Source organism: Nothobranchius furzeri, chromosome 3, assembly GCF_043380555.1.
Source record: "Nothobranchius furzeri strain GRZ-AD chromosome 3, NfurGRZ-RIMD1, whole genome shotgun sequence".
Lineage (NCBI taxonomy): Eukaryota > Metazoa > Chordata > Actinopteri > Cyprinodontiformes > Nothobranchiidae > Nothobranchius > Nothobranchius furzeri.
In genome coordinates this window covers 89890988-89905827 of record NC_091743.1, presented here as the reverse complement: position 1 = coordinate 89905827, position 14840 = coordinate 89890988, and positions in this window count along the sequence as shown.

Here is a 14840-nt window from a genome sequence, read left to right as displayed (position 1 = left end):
CTCTCAACTTGACATTATATTTTTTTATTTACATAAACTGTGGTCGACGCTCCATGGTCATCCACCATCTTAAAGTACAGTAGCTGTTTAGGGACATACGAGCTCCACGTTATGTGTTTGGACTATGACTGTAACCTGAAAGAACCAGCAGAGGGCAGCAGTGCGCCCTGGAAGCATGGAGTCTGCTAATTCAACTCAGAAATGGAAAAGAATAGCTACACCGTTGCTGTAGTTGTTAGTTTGAATAAAAAACAATTAAATCAAAAGACACATCAAATGTGTCAGTTCGTCATCATGTCCAACAGAAGGAAGGTGCATATGTTCAGACACCCGCCTGCTATTATCTGGACACCAGCCTCCAATTAGTGTCCCTGACTCCCAAACTCACCTCAAGTTGTTCATCCGTCTTTTCCCAGTGCCAGAACTCCCGACCCGGTCCCAACGTGTCCGTTCCAAAGTCCTTCTACTCAAGTCTCCTCTCTTCCTGCAGCCTGCGTCTCTCCCAACACGCTGCAGTGCTCATGCGCTAGCCAGTGGCTAAATCAGCGTTGTTTACTTTATCTTCACAACACTTAACTAACAGTGGTGTAGTTCTCCACGCGTTACAAAGTCGCTCCGACGCAGAGGGCTTCTTCTCAAACATTACCTTTAGAATTTGGTCTCCTTTTGCTGGTGATCCGTGGGAGTTTACGTGCCGCATACACAGCGTCTCCCCGGCTCTGGCCATGGCTAATAGCTTGTGACGCCGATCTCCACCACGCCAGCCGTGACTCACAATTAGCTGGTGGATAAGTCAACATTGTTTACTTGATCTCCAGCATGGTCCCGACTCACCAACACCCCTTCACCAGCCGTGGTTAACGAGCAGCCAGTGATCGCTCCGTACCCGTATAAGCTGGTAGCGGCAGCAAGTTTGTATACATCGAGGCACCATGATCCACGTGAAACGGGTGTTGTGGGAAATTATGTTGCCCTGAAATATTCTGTTTCTCTTAGGCAGGAAAGAGCAAATATTTCCAAACTCACAGAACTTATTGTCCATTATGAGGACTAAACTACCTCCAATAAAAGATGTTAAACTGAGTGAGATTACATCTTTTTACTTTCAAAAATGATAAACAAGCTTGCTAGAAAAGAGTGAACAAGAATACTTTTACTTATCTTTTTTATTAATCACAAGCATAACATTATTATATTACAGTACATAATTTTCCTGTAAAAGTTGATCACAAGTGTTGTGAAAATAGCCAGAAGTGGGATCTCCCGACACGGAGGGACAGAAAATTTCAGGGTAACACAATTTCTCACACCTGACCTCCCGGCTGACGTCGCCCCTCCTCTGTGTGTGAATCGTGACGGCTTCAAGAACAGAGCTAGCTTGCTTCCTTCAGTCATAATTATAAATGCATTTTTAAAGAGGTCAAGTAGCTAGTTTTAAGCTTTGTGTGGGTTAGGCTACACAGGTTGGATATTGATTACACAATCAAACTCATGATTGAGCCACCGTAGCTGCAGTACTTTCTCTGACCTGCGTGGCGCTAGAGTCGCATTTTTTCATCATGATTTCAATGGATTTCACACACGGGGCCTTTAATGGTCATACTTCATAAATTTTAATTACTACATTAATAGTGTTATTATTAATAGAGACTACACATAAATGAAAAACTGAGTGAAAATTAAATTGTGAGCTTTTACTTTATGTTTTAGGACTAAAATGATGGGGAAAACTTTTATGACGTCTTTTTAAACTAAATTTCTTAGCACGACCTGCCTGCTTCACTTACGTCACTGCTTAAGGGCCATCCAAAATTACCGTGGCCCACCCAAAAATGAAAACCTGGCGCCGCGCCTGGTGTGTCCTCATACTCTTGTGCCACACACACACACACACACACACACACACACACACACACACACACACACACACACACACAGCTATTCTGTTCTCCCGTTCCCAACAGACCACAGAACAGCTCCGTGCTACAGACAGAAGTTTACGCAACAGCATCCAGCATGAAAATTAATTGTGCATGCGGGAAAGCCCCCACTGGCTTATTCTTCTCGCAGATAGGAGGAGGCAGGCGTAATTTCAGCCGGTCAATCAGTCCGTAGTGTTGCCTCTGTCCCAGTCAGACCGCTGAGGAGAAGGTCTGACAAAAAGAGTCGCCTCGGCACCGAAAACGCATATCTGACCTGTGTGTGAAAACAAATTCCGGTGCCGTTCGATACCTTTTGTGGCCTTGCCAACGCTAATGTGAAAGTGCCAAAAGTCTCTCCTGGAGATCACAGCCTGCTTCTGTTACTGGGGGCTGAGGAGGCTAAAGCCTGGTTTATGCTTCTCCGTCAGCTCCGCAAGGGACAGACACGCACGGATTGACGGAAGCGTTTTGCTCTTTTACTTCTCCGTCTCCTGGGGAGTGTTGCAAAGCAATTGCCCGGCAGGACAACAGAGGGCGTAGCGCTGTTCTGTGGTATCCTGTCATGTATCGGTCCAAGACAGTGTGTTTATTTTGTGTTTTTTGTGTATATAAGAGACTTTTTAACACGGACATATTTGTCTCTCATTCTCCCACCGCTTCATGCGCTCCCCACCTCTAAACCTACGTTTCCTGTCATTTCCGTCCACAAATAAAACGCTTGCTGCGCATCTTTTCACTCCTCCAGTCACGGGAGAATTAAACGTTCATATATTTAGAGTTTTTTTGTGAGGTATTCTTCAAGCTTCTCCGTGTCTGCCGCTAGTTATCCTCGGCTCTCTTTGCAATGGCGGCGCTGTAAACAACAACGGCGTCCTGACCAATCACAAGCTTGCGTAATCCGTCTCGTTCGACGGATGTTTAAAAAAGTGGGCTCGACTCCGTACGTCCTTGCGTGCCCTACGCAAGGACGGATAATGGCGTTGCATTTCTCCGCACTGACGCAGACGGAGAAGCATAAATCAGGCTTTAAAAGTCTTCATGGAGCAGCTGATAGGTGATGAGATGTATGGCGTCAGATGGGTGCCAAAACCCGTGCACGCAGAATACGTGTGCACGGGTTTTGGCACCCATCTGACGCCACAGATATGCAGCTGCGTCCACACCTCTCTGCTGGCCTCTGGTGCTCGAAGGTAGAACTGCAGAGGACAGATGCCTGGTGCTAGAGAAACCCAGAAGGAGAGCAGACGGCTTCAGGGTTTGTAACAGTCTCCCCCTAAAAAAATTAAGAAAGGAAGTTAAGAATAAAAATTGCTTTCTTAAAGGATAACTAAAACTAATATTTACTTTTCAAAAAACATGGCAAAAGCAAAACTTAGAGTGGATTAAAAGTAATATGGATGAGATTTCCTCTAACTGTCTAGCCAAATCTAGCTAACTAGACCCTGGTCTTCATGCGCATTGCAGGCGGGCAGATCAAGCACATGTGCGTACACACATCCAAACCAGCAAGTAGTGGGGTATTGGCCCCTGCTCTTCCTGGGGTGCTCCCGAGAAGGCGAAAGGTCACCAACACTAGCCAGCTGAATGCAACACTATATAAACAACAAACAAGATATATCCCAAAGAGGACACACCTCTAAAACCTAGCCAGGGAAACTCGCAACACTCGCTCATACAAAATTATAAACCAAAATGTCGTGTTTCCTTCTTAACCATCATGTTAAGGCTCCGCAAATCCACAAGACAAGCCGTCTGTGACAATATTCAGTCTGTTTTACTCAACTCTGTCAGTGCGCCCCAGAGCAGCTGTGGCTACATGGGCTTATAAGCGTATGCTTCTGCCTGCGCCCATTCTTAGCATTGTGTAAGTTGTGTGTTTGCTTGTAAACCTGCAAATGTTTCTTTGTTATATTATATTGTACTGTTGATTTTAATTTCTCATTAAACTTCTCAATCTAGCTCATCACCATCAGTGTGTGAATGTGTGTGTGAATGGATGAATGATACACTGTAGTGTAAAGCACTTTGGAGTCCTTACTCTGAGAGGCGCTATACAAGTGCGGGTCATTTGTCATATTATCAGCTTCTTTCTTGTGGCGTACGTCTAATTCATATTCCTGGAGGATTAAGGCCCACCTCATCTACCACTGGTTCCTGTTAAACATACGAGAAAGAAACACTAGCGGGTTATGATCCATGTGCACAACAAGGGGGTCCCTCTCTGAACCAACATACACATCGAAGTGCTGCGTTGAGAGCAGCAATGCCAAAGACTCCTTTTCAATAGTCAAATAATTCAACTGACAACTAGTAAACTTCTTAGAAGAGTAGGCTACGGGACGGTCAACTCCGGCATTGTCTTCTTGAAGCAGAACACCTACGTTGTTTGTGTCTGCTTCCAGTTTGAAGGGCCTGAACAAAAGTGGAGCTTTCAACACCAGGGCACTGCACAACAACATCTTACAGGCTTCAAAGGCAGTTTGAGCAGCATAAGTCCAGACAAAAGGGACCTTTGGGCTCAATGGATTAGTTAAAGGACAGGCAACTATGGCAAAGTTTTTACAAAAACTCCTTTAATACCCAGTCATCCCTAAATATCTTTTCAGTTCCCTGTGGGTTATCAGGTAGGGAAAACAGATACTGCCTGCACCTTACCCTGCAACATGCGAACACATCCCTGCCCAATGTCGTTTCCCAGATATGCGACAGTGGCTTTCACGAACTCACTCTTGGCCAAGTTGATAGTTAAATGAGCGTCAGAGAGTCACTGAAAAAGACCACACAAGGTGTTAATATGTTCAAGCCAGATAGAGGTATGGATCACAATGTCATCCAGATAGGTGCTGCAGTGTGGCAAAGACCCAGTCACAGTATTCATGAATCTCTGGAATGTGGCTGGTGCGTTTCTCATCCCGGAGGGCATGACAGTGTATTGGAGGAATGTGTCAGGTGTAACACAAGCTGATATTTCTAAAGCAGTGGATGTCAATGGTACCTGCCAGTATCCTTTATATCAATCAATTATTGTGATAAAAGAAGCATCTTCTATACTGTCCACACAGCCATCAACTCGTGGCAGGGGTTACGAATCTGGCACTGTAATGGCATTTACTTTTCTATAATCCGTTGTAAAACGAGGAGTGCCATCTGGCTTCATTTCAACAATACAAGGGGAGCTCCAAGGGCTTCGGCTGGGAAAAGCTAAACCATGTTCCACTAGATGGTCAATGTCTTGTTGTAAAAGGTCATGTTTGTTAGCATTGGCTCAATATGGTTGCTGCTTAATAGGCTTGGCTTGCTGTATGTCCATGTCATGAGCTATCAAATCAGTGCGACAAGGCACATTAGAAAACAAGTTAGGATAGTTGTGAATCAGGTCACTAAGTTCTTTCTTCATCTCATCCTCTAAATGAGAGAGGGTGCTAGGTAACTGTTCCAACACTTGGGAGTTATTTAAACGGGGACTAACACTGTCTGTTAGTCTGGGGTGAATATCTCCCTCGGGTGGATGTGAAGACTGCAGCTGCACACACCGCAGCTTCAGATGGAGTGCCGGACACCTGAGGGGAAGGATATTCAGCCCAGTGTGATTTTGAATTTGACACCCCTGCAATAAGACAATTGACCTCTTGTATGCTAATGTAAAAAACGCATACACCTCCAGCCCCCTCCCTCCGCTCGGCTGTTCAGACCACAATCTCATTTATCTGAATGCTGAACACACTCCTAGGGTGATTAGGGAGCCTCCTCAGGAAACAGTTGTTAAGGTGTGGACTGAGGGAGCAACAGAAAGGCTGAGGGACTGTTTCCAAACCACAGACTGGGAGACGCTCTGCAGCACTCGTGGGGATGACCTTGACAGCCTGATGCACTGTGTCACTGATTATGTGAACTTCTATGTAGAAAACACTGTCCCAATGTGAAGAGTGAGGTGTGTCTCAAAGAATAAACCCTGGTTGACCCCTGAGCTGAAATGCCTGCTGAACGATAAAAAAAAAGCTTTTATGGCTGGTGACAAAGAGGAGCTGATACGGGTCCAGAAGGAGCTCAAATATAAGATCAGATGGGCGGACGACAGCTACAGGAAGAAGCTGGAGAAACAGTTAGGGCAGAACTATGGTCGAGGAGCATGGAGAGGCCTCAGGAACATCACAGGTCACAGTGGGAGGAGTGGTGCCAGTGAGTCTGTTGAAGGGGACCAGAAATGGGCTTCCCCACTCAGCTACAACAGGTACCATAAACATCACCACTCCCCAACCATCTCTACTCAGCCAATCTCCCCCTACCTCTAAATTCCACATCACTGACTACGTTTACATGCAGCCAATATCCGGGTTATGATCGGGTTAAGGTCGGTATTCGGGTTTCTGAGTTGATCAGAATAACCCGTTTACAAGCACAAATAGAAAGAGTTACCTCTAACTTGCATAACCCGATTTAAATGCAGACGTTGGGGTTGCGTCAGGACGTATGGACTACGTCCAGACGCAATATGCCTCATTTCCGGTTCTTCTTGTTCCGGTATCCGTGAAAACAACAACATGTTTCCCAGTTCGGAAGAGATAGCGACCGCGCTTGTTTGCGCTTTAGTTTCCTCGTCACTCCAAAAGTGTGGTGCTGTGCCGCGACTCGCCATGTTGCTCCCAACTTGTTGTTTACTTCCGGTGTTCTGGCGCGTACAAGACGTCTCGCTACTCAAAAGACCAAGATTCCTTGCGAACAGAGCATGTGCAGAACACACGCGTTGATGGGGATATCCCGGTATGCGTTTACACGACCAAACATTCGGGTTAGAAAAGGGTTACCCCAGGTGTAGTAACCGGGTTTTTAAAAACCCGGTTATGAGCATATCCGGGTTTTTGGCGGTGTTTACATGGACCTGCGGAACCGGGTTATTGTGAATTTTCGGGTTTTAAAATGGTTACTGGCTGCATGTAAACGCACTGATTCAACAGTATCCCCCTACTACCAACCCCCCTCAGCACCACTCACTCCCTCACACCCACTTCTCAGTTCGGACCAGGTGAGGAGCTGTCTGAGATGGCTTATGAGCAGGAAGGCTGCAGGTAAAGACTGTGCTGACCAGCTTTGTAAAGTGGTCACGCACATTTTCAACCTGAGCCTTTGTCTGGAGCAGGTCCCCATCCTGTGTGTCCCCACCTCCTGTGTGGTTCCAGTTCCCAAAATATCAGACCACTACAGACCTGTCGCCTTGACCTCCCATCTGATGAACACTATGGAGAGACTCGTCCTCACCCATCTACGTTCAGTGGTGACCTCGGAATTAGACCCAATGCAATTTGCACATAAATCAAACATGGGGGTGGAGGACACACTCATCTGCCTGCAGCACTGGGCTCTGACTCACCTCGAGATGCAAAACAGCACTGAGAATCATGTTCTTTGACTTCTCAAATGCCTTCAACACCATGCAGCCATGTTGCTGCGGCAGAAGATGAAGGGTGCAAGAGTAGACGAACATCTGACTGCATGGTCCATCAACTACCTCACCAACAGGTCACAGTATGAGAGGCTGCACAACTGTACAATTGAGGTGGTTGTGTGCAGTACTGGAGCTCCAAAGGGTACCGTGCTCTCAACCTTTTTTTTTTTCACCTTCTACACCTCAGACTTCACCTACAACACCTGTCACCTCCAGAAGTTCTCGATGACTCAGCCATTGTCGGCTGTGTGTCTGAGGAGAATGACCTGGAGTACAGGTCATCATGGACTGGTGTGAGTGTAACTGCCTTCGCTTGAACACCAGTAAGGAAATGGTGACTGACTTCCAGTGAAACTCTCCTCCTCACTCACCAGTAAACATCCAGGCAGCAGACATTGTGGTGGTGGATACCTTTAAGTACCTGGGTGTTCACTTCAACAGTAAACTGAACTGGTCCAACAACACAGATGCTGTATAAGAAGGGCCAACGCTACCTTCACCTCCTGAGGAGACTGAGGTCCTTCAGAGTTAATTCCAAGCTGCTAAAATCCTTCTATCACTCTGTTGTTGGCTCTTTTATCCACTCTGCTGTGGTCTGTTGGGGTGCAGGCAGCTCTGATCGAGACAGGAAGAGACTGAACAAGCTAGTTCACAAAGTTAGCTTGGCTCTGAGCTGCCCACTGGATTCAGTTGGGAGATGTATGAAAGGAGGATGCTGGGGAAGAGGGACCCCCCCCCACCCCCCACCCACACACACACACACACACACACACACACACACACACACACTGCATTCCACTGTGGGGACCACGGACAGCTCCTTCAGAGGCAGACTGAGACATCCCAGATGTAAAACAGAACGCTACCGTAGGTCGTTCATCCCCTCTGCAGTAAGAGTGTAGACCTCCTCAGTTTAACTGGTACTGGAGTTATCCTGGTACACAATACCACCAACGCAATACTCATTATGTGTTCAGTACTCCTGCAATACCAGATTTACATAGCATGTCTGTGTCCCTTACAGCAGTGATTCACAACCAGGGGTTCGCGAACCCCTAGTGGGCCATGAGCGCATTACAGTTCCGGTTCACGGAAAAATTAATATTTCATCATCCAGATGACAGCATTCGCCCTGGTAGAAAAAATAAATAAATAAAATACATCGTTCTAGGTATGCTTAATGATATATAGTAGATAAATTATCGATTATCTATTTAGGCCAACCGCAACTGTGCATTAATTTTGTCAAGCTGCATTAGCTTTGGATGAGAGGCTGCTGCAGCAGCGCAGAGCGAGTGGATTAAGGAGTACTGAAGACGGGGTAACGTCGTTTATACAGACCCGATGTTAAAATGAGAAACATCCTCAATAAATAATTCTAGCGGCAGTAAAGTCTTATCTGCATGAATGCCGTTCATTTTTTTAACACACGATCAACACACAGGCTTCCAAACTGTCAGACATCTCCCAACTCCATCATTTAGTGTGAACAAATGTCCATCTGCAGCTGTTTCTCTCATTAAAAACGGGATTTTTGTGCAGTTTCTCTCTCCCTGTCATCTCTCTTTCTCTCCCTGTGTGTCTCTCGCTGTGGCACACCGTGGGTCTGGCACATGGAGTCTGGACTCTGCATGAGGATTGTAATAATGGCTTAATAATCAGTTGCACGTTCTACTTAATGGGAACAGGCAACACTTTTGACTAAGGTGTTACTCATGGCACGAGAACACAACTGAAGGGGTCTACGAGTTCAAGAAAGGTTGGGAACCACTGCCTTAAAGTATGCTGCATAGTTCTGGAATCCAAGTTTTAAATGTTTTTATTCATGGTTTTTACTGGTCGAAGGCTACAGTACTAGATTACTGCCTATGTGTATATACTAGATTACTGCCTATGTGTATATACTAGATTACTGCCTATGTGTATGTACTAGATTACTGCCTATGTGTATGTACATGTACCTTTGTTATTATCATTATTTAAATTATTCTCTTAATTGTTGGTGCTGCTGTAAAATGTGAATTTCCCCTCTGTGGGATCAATAAAGTCTATTCTATCTATTCTATTATAGTATTACTGTAAGGCATCTCCAGGGAAAACCTGCCTAATGATAATTCATCTGCAGAACTTTGCAGCTAATGATGACCTGCTCTAATCAGTAGATGATCAAACTGAAACCTTGTAAAATGTCTCTGGCCTGAATGTGATGCTGCTTCTGTGTGAGGATGTAGACGTGATACGGCTCCTCTTCCGGTACCTCAGAACTTTACCATCTGTTCCAGTAGCAGTGTCCATCCTTCTCCACACAAGGGCAGCAAACCACCTCTAGTCAACCTCTACAGCCAACAATCTCTGACCATCCCTACTACAGGTAATTGGGAAAGCAGGTGTCTAGCTCCAGAGGTGGGTTACAGGTGGAGTCCCTGGTCCGTCACGGTGACACACACCCACCTCGACGTATGTAAAAGGACAGGTGCTAACTCCCATCATGGGTGTGTCAACTCTTCCTGGCACTCGAGGAGTACAGATGCTTCTCTTTTCGCTCCCTTATCTTTTTTTCCCAAGGCTCTTTGTCCTGTCTGCCCACAGAGCGCTTCTCTGCATTTCTTCTGAAAAACTATTTTTAACCATGGATTTGATAAACTGGTCATTCAATGCGATCGATAAGATTTTATCAACAATGAGAACGGGGCAGGGGGCTCCCACATGTCCACAGGGGACACACCCGGTGGGATATAAGCTGGATTCCTGGAAGGAGTGGAAGATCGTATGCCTCTTCCAGCTGTCCTTGAGGACATCGAAGACGTGTGGATATTCGGCCTGATGATCACTGGATTTCTCCTGATTGGAGTGGGAGGATATCTGGTTTTCTGGAAATTTGGGTGGACGGGAGCGATTGGAGGGCGACCCGCACCCACGGAAAACACCGTCCGTGTGGAGACCTCACACACTGGGATGTTACTCGAGGTGAATCGTAAGCTGGACAATATTCTAGCTGCGATACCGGTATTAGTGCACAGAATGGATGTCATCTCGGATGGAGTCACCGGACGGTATGGACAAGTTTAAAAACCCAAAATTGGCTTCACTGAAGGACTGGAAATGATCAGTTTAAAGACTGAAGGCAGAGAGGAAAATTATCTCAGCCTGACCCAAACAAAGCCTTGTTATCTGAATCTGGCGCCCTGGTAGCCTTAAGCTGCAAGCATCTAAAACCCCCATGAAGGAATGCAGACAGATGCTGTGACTCCAGGTGGAGGGCAACTCTGAAGTGCCTTTTTTCCCTCCACCTGAACCAATCCTCATGTGACCCTCTTATCTCTATTAAGGTAGCGCAACTCGGGTTGCAAATGACCACAGTCACCAATTCTTGTCATGTGTCTTGCCCATGTATGTCTGACCTCTGAATTGTGTGTACTGAAACTCTAATTTCCTTCTGGTATTAATAAAGTATTGATTGATTGATTTTTTTTGATTGATTGAACCTGTGTGACCATGTAAATATGTCCACACATATATAAACACTGTTCAAACCAGCCTTAAACACATGCTGCTGTAGCTTAGTGAAAACCACAGACCAACATCTGAGCTGGTTTCCAGTTTAAACTCCTGTCAGCCGGATGTGTGACTATGTGCAGGCAGAGGAGGAGGAGAGATGTGCATCTGTGAGGTCATCACACACACGAGCTCAGGCTCCATGTTGCCATGAAAACAAGTCTCTCCTGGTGGAGGCCGGATTGTTTTCTCTTTTTTTTTTTTGGCTTGATCTTGTGAGATTATTTCTAAGATGGAATTTCATCCTAAAAAGAGATATTTTAAAAAACAGACTCCTACTCTCAGAGCATGATTCACTGTTCGTTTAACAGAAATCATACGAGAAACTTTAAACCCACGCTATGGTTTGTGTTTATTCATAGATGAGTAAAGAACTGGTCTTGAGTCAGCGAGACGTAAACATATCCAGATGACTCAAATGTAAAAAGCCAAAGACAAATGCTGAGGGACCTTCAGATGGTCTGGAGATGTAGAGCCAGGAGGCTTCAGCTTATTTATACAGAACCAGTTCGTAACATAAGTCATGTCGGACCTCTCCACAAAGCTACTAAACACCGGACTGAGTTCTGATCTTTATTCCAGTTAGTTAAAAGTTTCTATGAGGAAGGCAGGCAGATGGCATGGCGTCACTGACCCAGGACCTGACCTGGTCAACAAACACGAAATCCTGGAGAGCCTGGAAGAGGCTCAGGAGAAACAACCTGGAGAGGAAGCTGCTGGTGGCGTTCTACCAGGTAACCATGGAGAAGATCCTTCACTGGAGCATATCTGTGGTATGCTGGCTGTTCTGCAGAAAATATCATCAACTGTCTTCTGCACTGCCTAGAATATCTCACCACCTCACGCTGCAGCAGCAGACCACAACACATCATCTAAGATCCCTCCCACCCCAGTCTCTGAACTCCTGCCTACTGCTAGGAGCTACAAGGCCTCAAAAGCAGGAAGCAGGAGGCTGAGGGGCAGCGTCCTCCCCAAGGCGATCAGGAGAATAAACTAAAACTCTCCACTGATGCTGCTGCTGCATCAAAGCCTAACCCAGTTCAGATTTATTTGTATGTGTTTATTTTATATTTACTTTTCCTATATCTGATTTCTTTTACCTTTTACCATCTGAGTGAGTCCATTAGAGAGAGCAGCCACTAAAACACACAAGTGTGTAGGTGGCTCCCAGTCAGTCACAGGTGATAAACCTGAGGCTATTTGCATAAAATCATAATACAACTCACCTTTGTACACGTTGTTCTGATGATTGAGGGAAATGGATGAGAGTGGCTGCTCACAGTAACATCATTTACACGGTAAAAGGCTCCAGCTGCTGGATCTATACTCCAAGGACACAGACGGTCCCAGAGGACAGCACCATCCTCCTCACACAGGACATCTGTGATTGTGAGATGATGAGCTCCAGACCAGTCACCAACATCGTGACACAGCAGATCTGCTCTTTCAGCATTACAGAAACACACAGCTCTCATTTTTAACGTCTAAAATAATAGTAGGAGTGCCAACCTCAGGAAGTGCTTTCTACCACGTCACCGCCCTCTCCTACAGTCGGTGAGGACATTTAGCTCAGTGGAGACTATTTTAGAACACAAGCTGCTTCTCTGTGATGAATTACACATCTGTAAATGGTTGGGAGACAGCCTCTTAGAGTTTCTCTCAGCTGCGTAGCAAACACCACTTCAGCCACCGTCACCAAGCATCCTCCTGAGACATCTGCAACTTCCTGTTGCTTAGTAATATTCTACAGTGCTATGATTAAAGTGAGCTTCAAAGCCGCATACGCACTCATTACTCTCTGCTGGCTGCATAATGAATCCCAGAGAAGGAGATGATTAACAATGCCATCCCTCTTAATCAGCAGTGAGGTGTGGTTCAGACTCTGCTGCTGCTCCTTGCAGATGGCCCAGCCGTCACGGGTCACTCAGGTAACTCCAGCTTTCACTAGTCAGCCATGGGACTAGGAAAATGACCTGCTGAACATCTGCCAACAGATGTGGCTTTTCACAGGGCGCTACAAGCAGCCCTCTCCCTGGGCTGCCACCTTACCGTGGTGGAGGGGCTTGAGTGTCCCAATGATCCTAGGAGCTAAGTTGTCTGAGGCTTTCTGCCTCTGGTAGGGTCACCCATGGCAAACAGGTACTAGGTGAGGGATCAGACAAAGAGCAGCCCGAAGACCTCTTATGATGAATTATATAAATAGAAACCATGTTCCCTCGCCCAGATGTAGTTCACTGCGCCCCCCCCCTGGAGGTGGGGCACGTTGGCGAACGCCTGGTGGCCGGGCTTTCACCCATGGAGCCCAGCCGGGCACAGCCCGAAGAGGAAACGTGGGTCCCCCTTCCCATGGGCTCACCACTCGTGGGAGGGGCTAAAGGAGTCAGGTGCAGTGTGTGGCGGGTGGTAGTCGAGGGCGGGGACCTTGGCGGTCTGATCCTCGGCTACAGAAGCTGGCTCTTGGCACATGGAATGTCACCTCTCTGGTGGGGAAGGAGCCTGAGTTGGTGTGTGAGGTTGAGAGGTTCCGACTAGATATAGTCGGACTCACCTCAACGCATGGCTCTGGCTCTGGAACCAGTTTCCTTGAGAGGGGTTGGACTTTCTACCACTCTGGAGTTGCTCCCTCTGAGAGGCGCCGAGCAGGGGTGGGCATACTAGTTGACCCCCATCTTGGTGCCTGTACGTTGGGGTTTACCCCAGTGAATGAGAGGGTAGCCTCCCTCCGCCTACATGTGGGGGGACGGGTTCTGACTGTGGTCTGTGCTTATGCACCAAACTACAGTTCAGACTACCCAGAGACCTTGGAAGGGATGTTGGAGAGCGCTCCTTCCGGTGACTCCTTCGTTCTGCTGGGGGACTTTAACGCTCACGTGGGAAATGACAGTGAGACCTGGAGAGGTGTGGTTGGGAGGAACGGCCCCCCCGATCTGAATTCGAGTGTTGTTTTGTTATTGGACTTATGTGCCAGTCATGGATTGTCCATAATGAACACCGTGTTCAGACATAAAGGTGTCCATATGTGCTCTTGGCACCAGGATACCTTAGGCGGCAGCTCGATGATCAACTTTGTTGTTGTTTCATCTGACCTGCGGCCGCATGTCTTGGACACTCGGGTGAAGAGAGGGGCGGAGCTGTCAACTGACCACTACCTGGTGGTGAGTTGGCTCAGATGGTGGGGGAGGATGCCGGTCAGACCAGGCAGGCCCAACTGTATCACGAGGGTCTGCTGGGAACATCTGGCAGTCTCCTGTCAAAAGGAGCTTCAATTCCCACCTCCGACAGAACTTCCAAAATGTTCCGGGGGAGGCGGGGACATTGAGTCTGAATGGACCCTGTTCCGTGCCTCCATTGTTGAGGCGGCCAACCGGAGCTGTGGTCGCAGGATCGTCGGTGCCTGCTGTGGTGGCAACCCCCGAACCCGCTGGTGGACACCGGCAGTTAGGGATGCTGTCAAACTGAAGAAAGAGTCCTATCAGGTCTTTGTGGCCTGTGGGACTCCAGAGGCAGCTGACAGGTACCGGAAGTCAAAGTGGAATGCGGCTCAGGTGGTCATCGAGGCAAAAACCCAGGCATTGGTGGAGTTCGGTGAGACCATGGTGCAAGACTTCCGTATGGCTTCGAGGAGATTCTGGTCCAGCATCCGGTGCCTCAGGAAGGGACAGCAGTACGCTACCAACACTATTTATAGTGGGGACGTGTGCTGCTGACCTCTACTCAGGACGTTGTGGATCGGTGGGCAGAATACTTCAAAGACCTCCTCAATCCCACCGACATGTCTTCCAGTGAGGAAGCAGAGTCTGGGGACTTTGGGTTGGCCTCTCAAATCTCTGGTGCTGAGGTCACTGAGGTGGTTAAAAAGCTCCTCTGTGGCAAGGCTCCAGGGGTGGATGAGATCCGCCCAGAGTTCCTTAAGGCTCTGG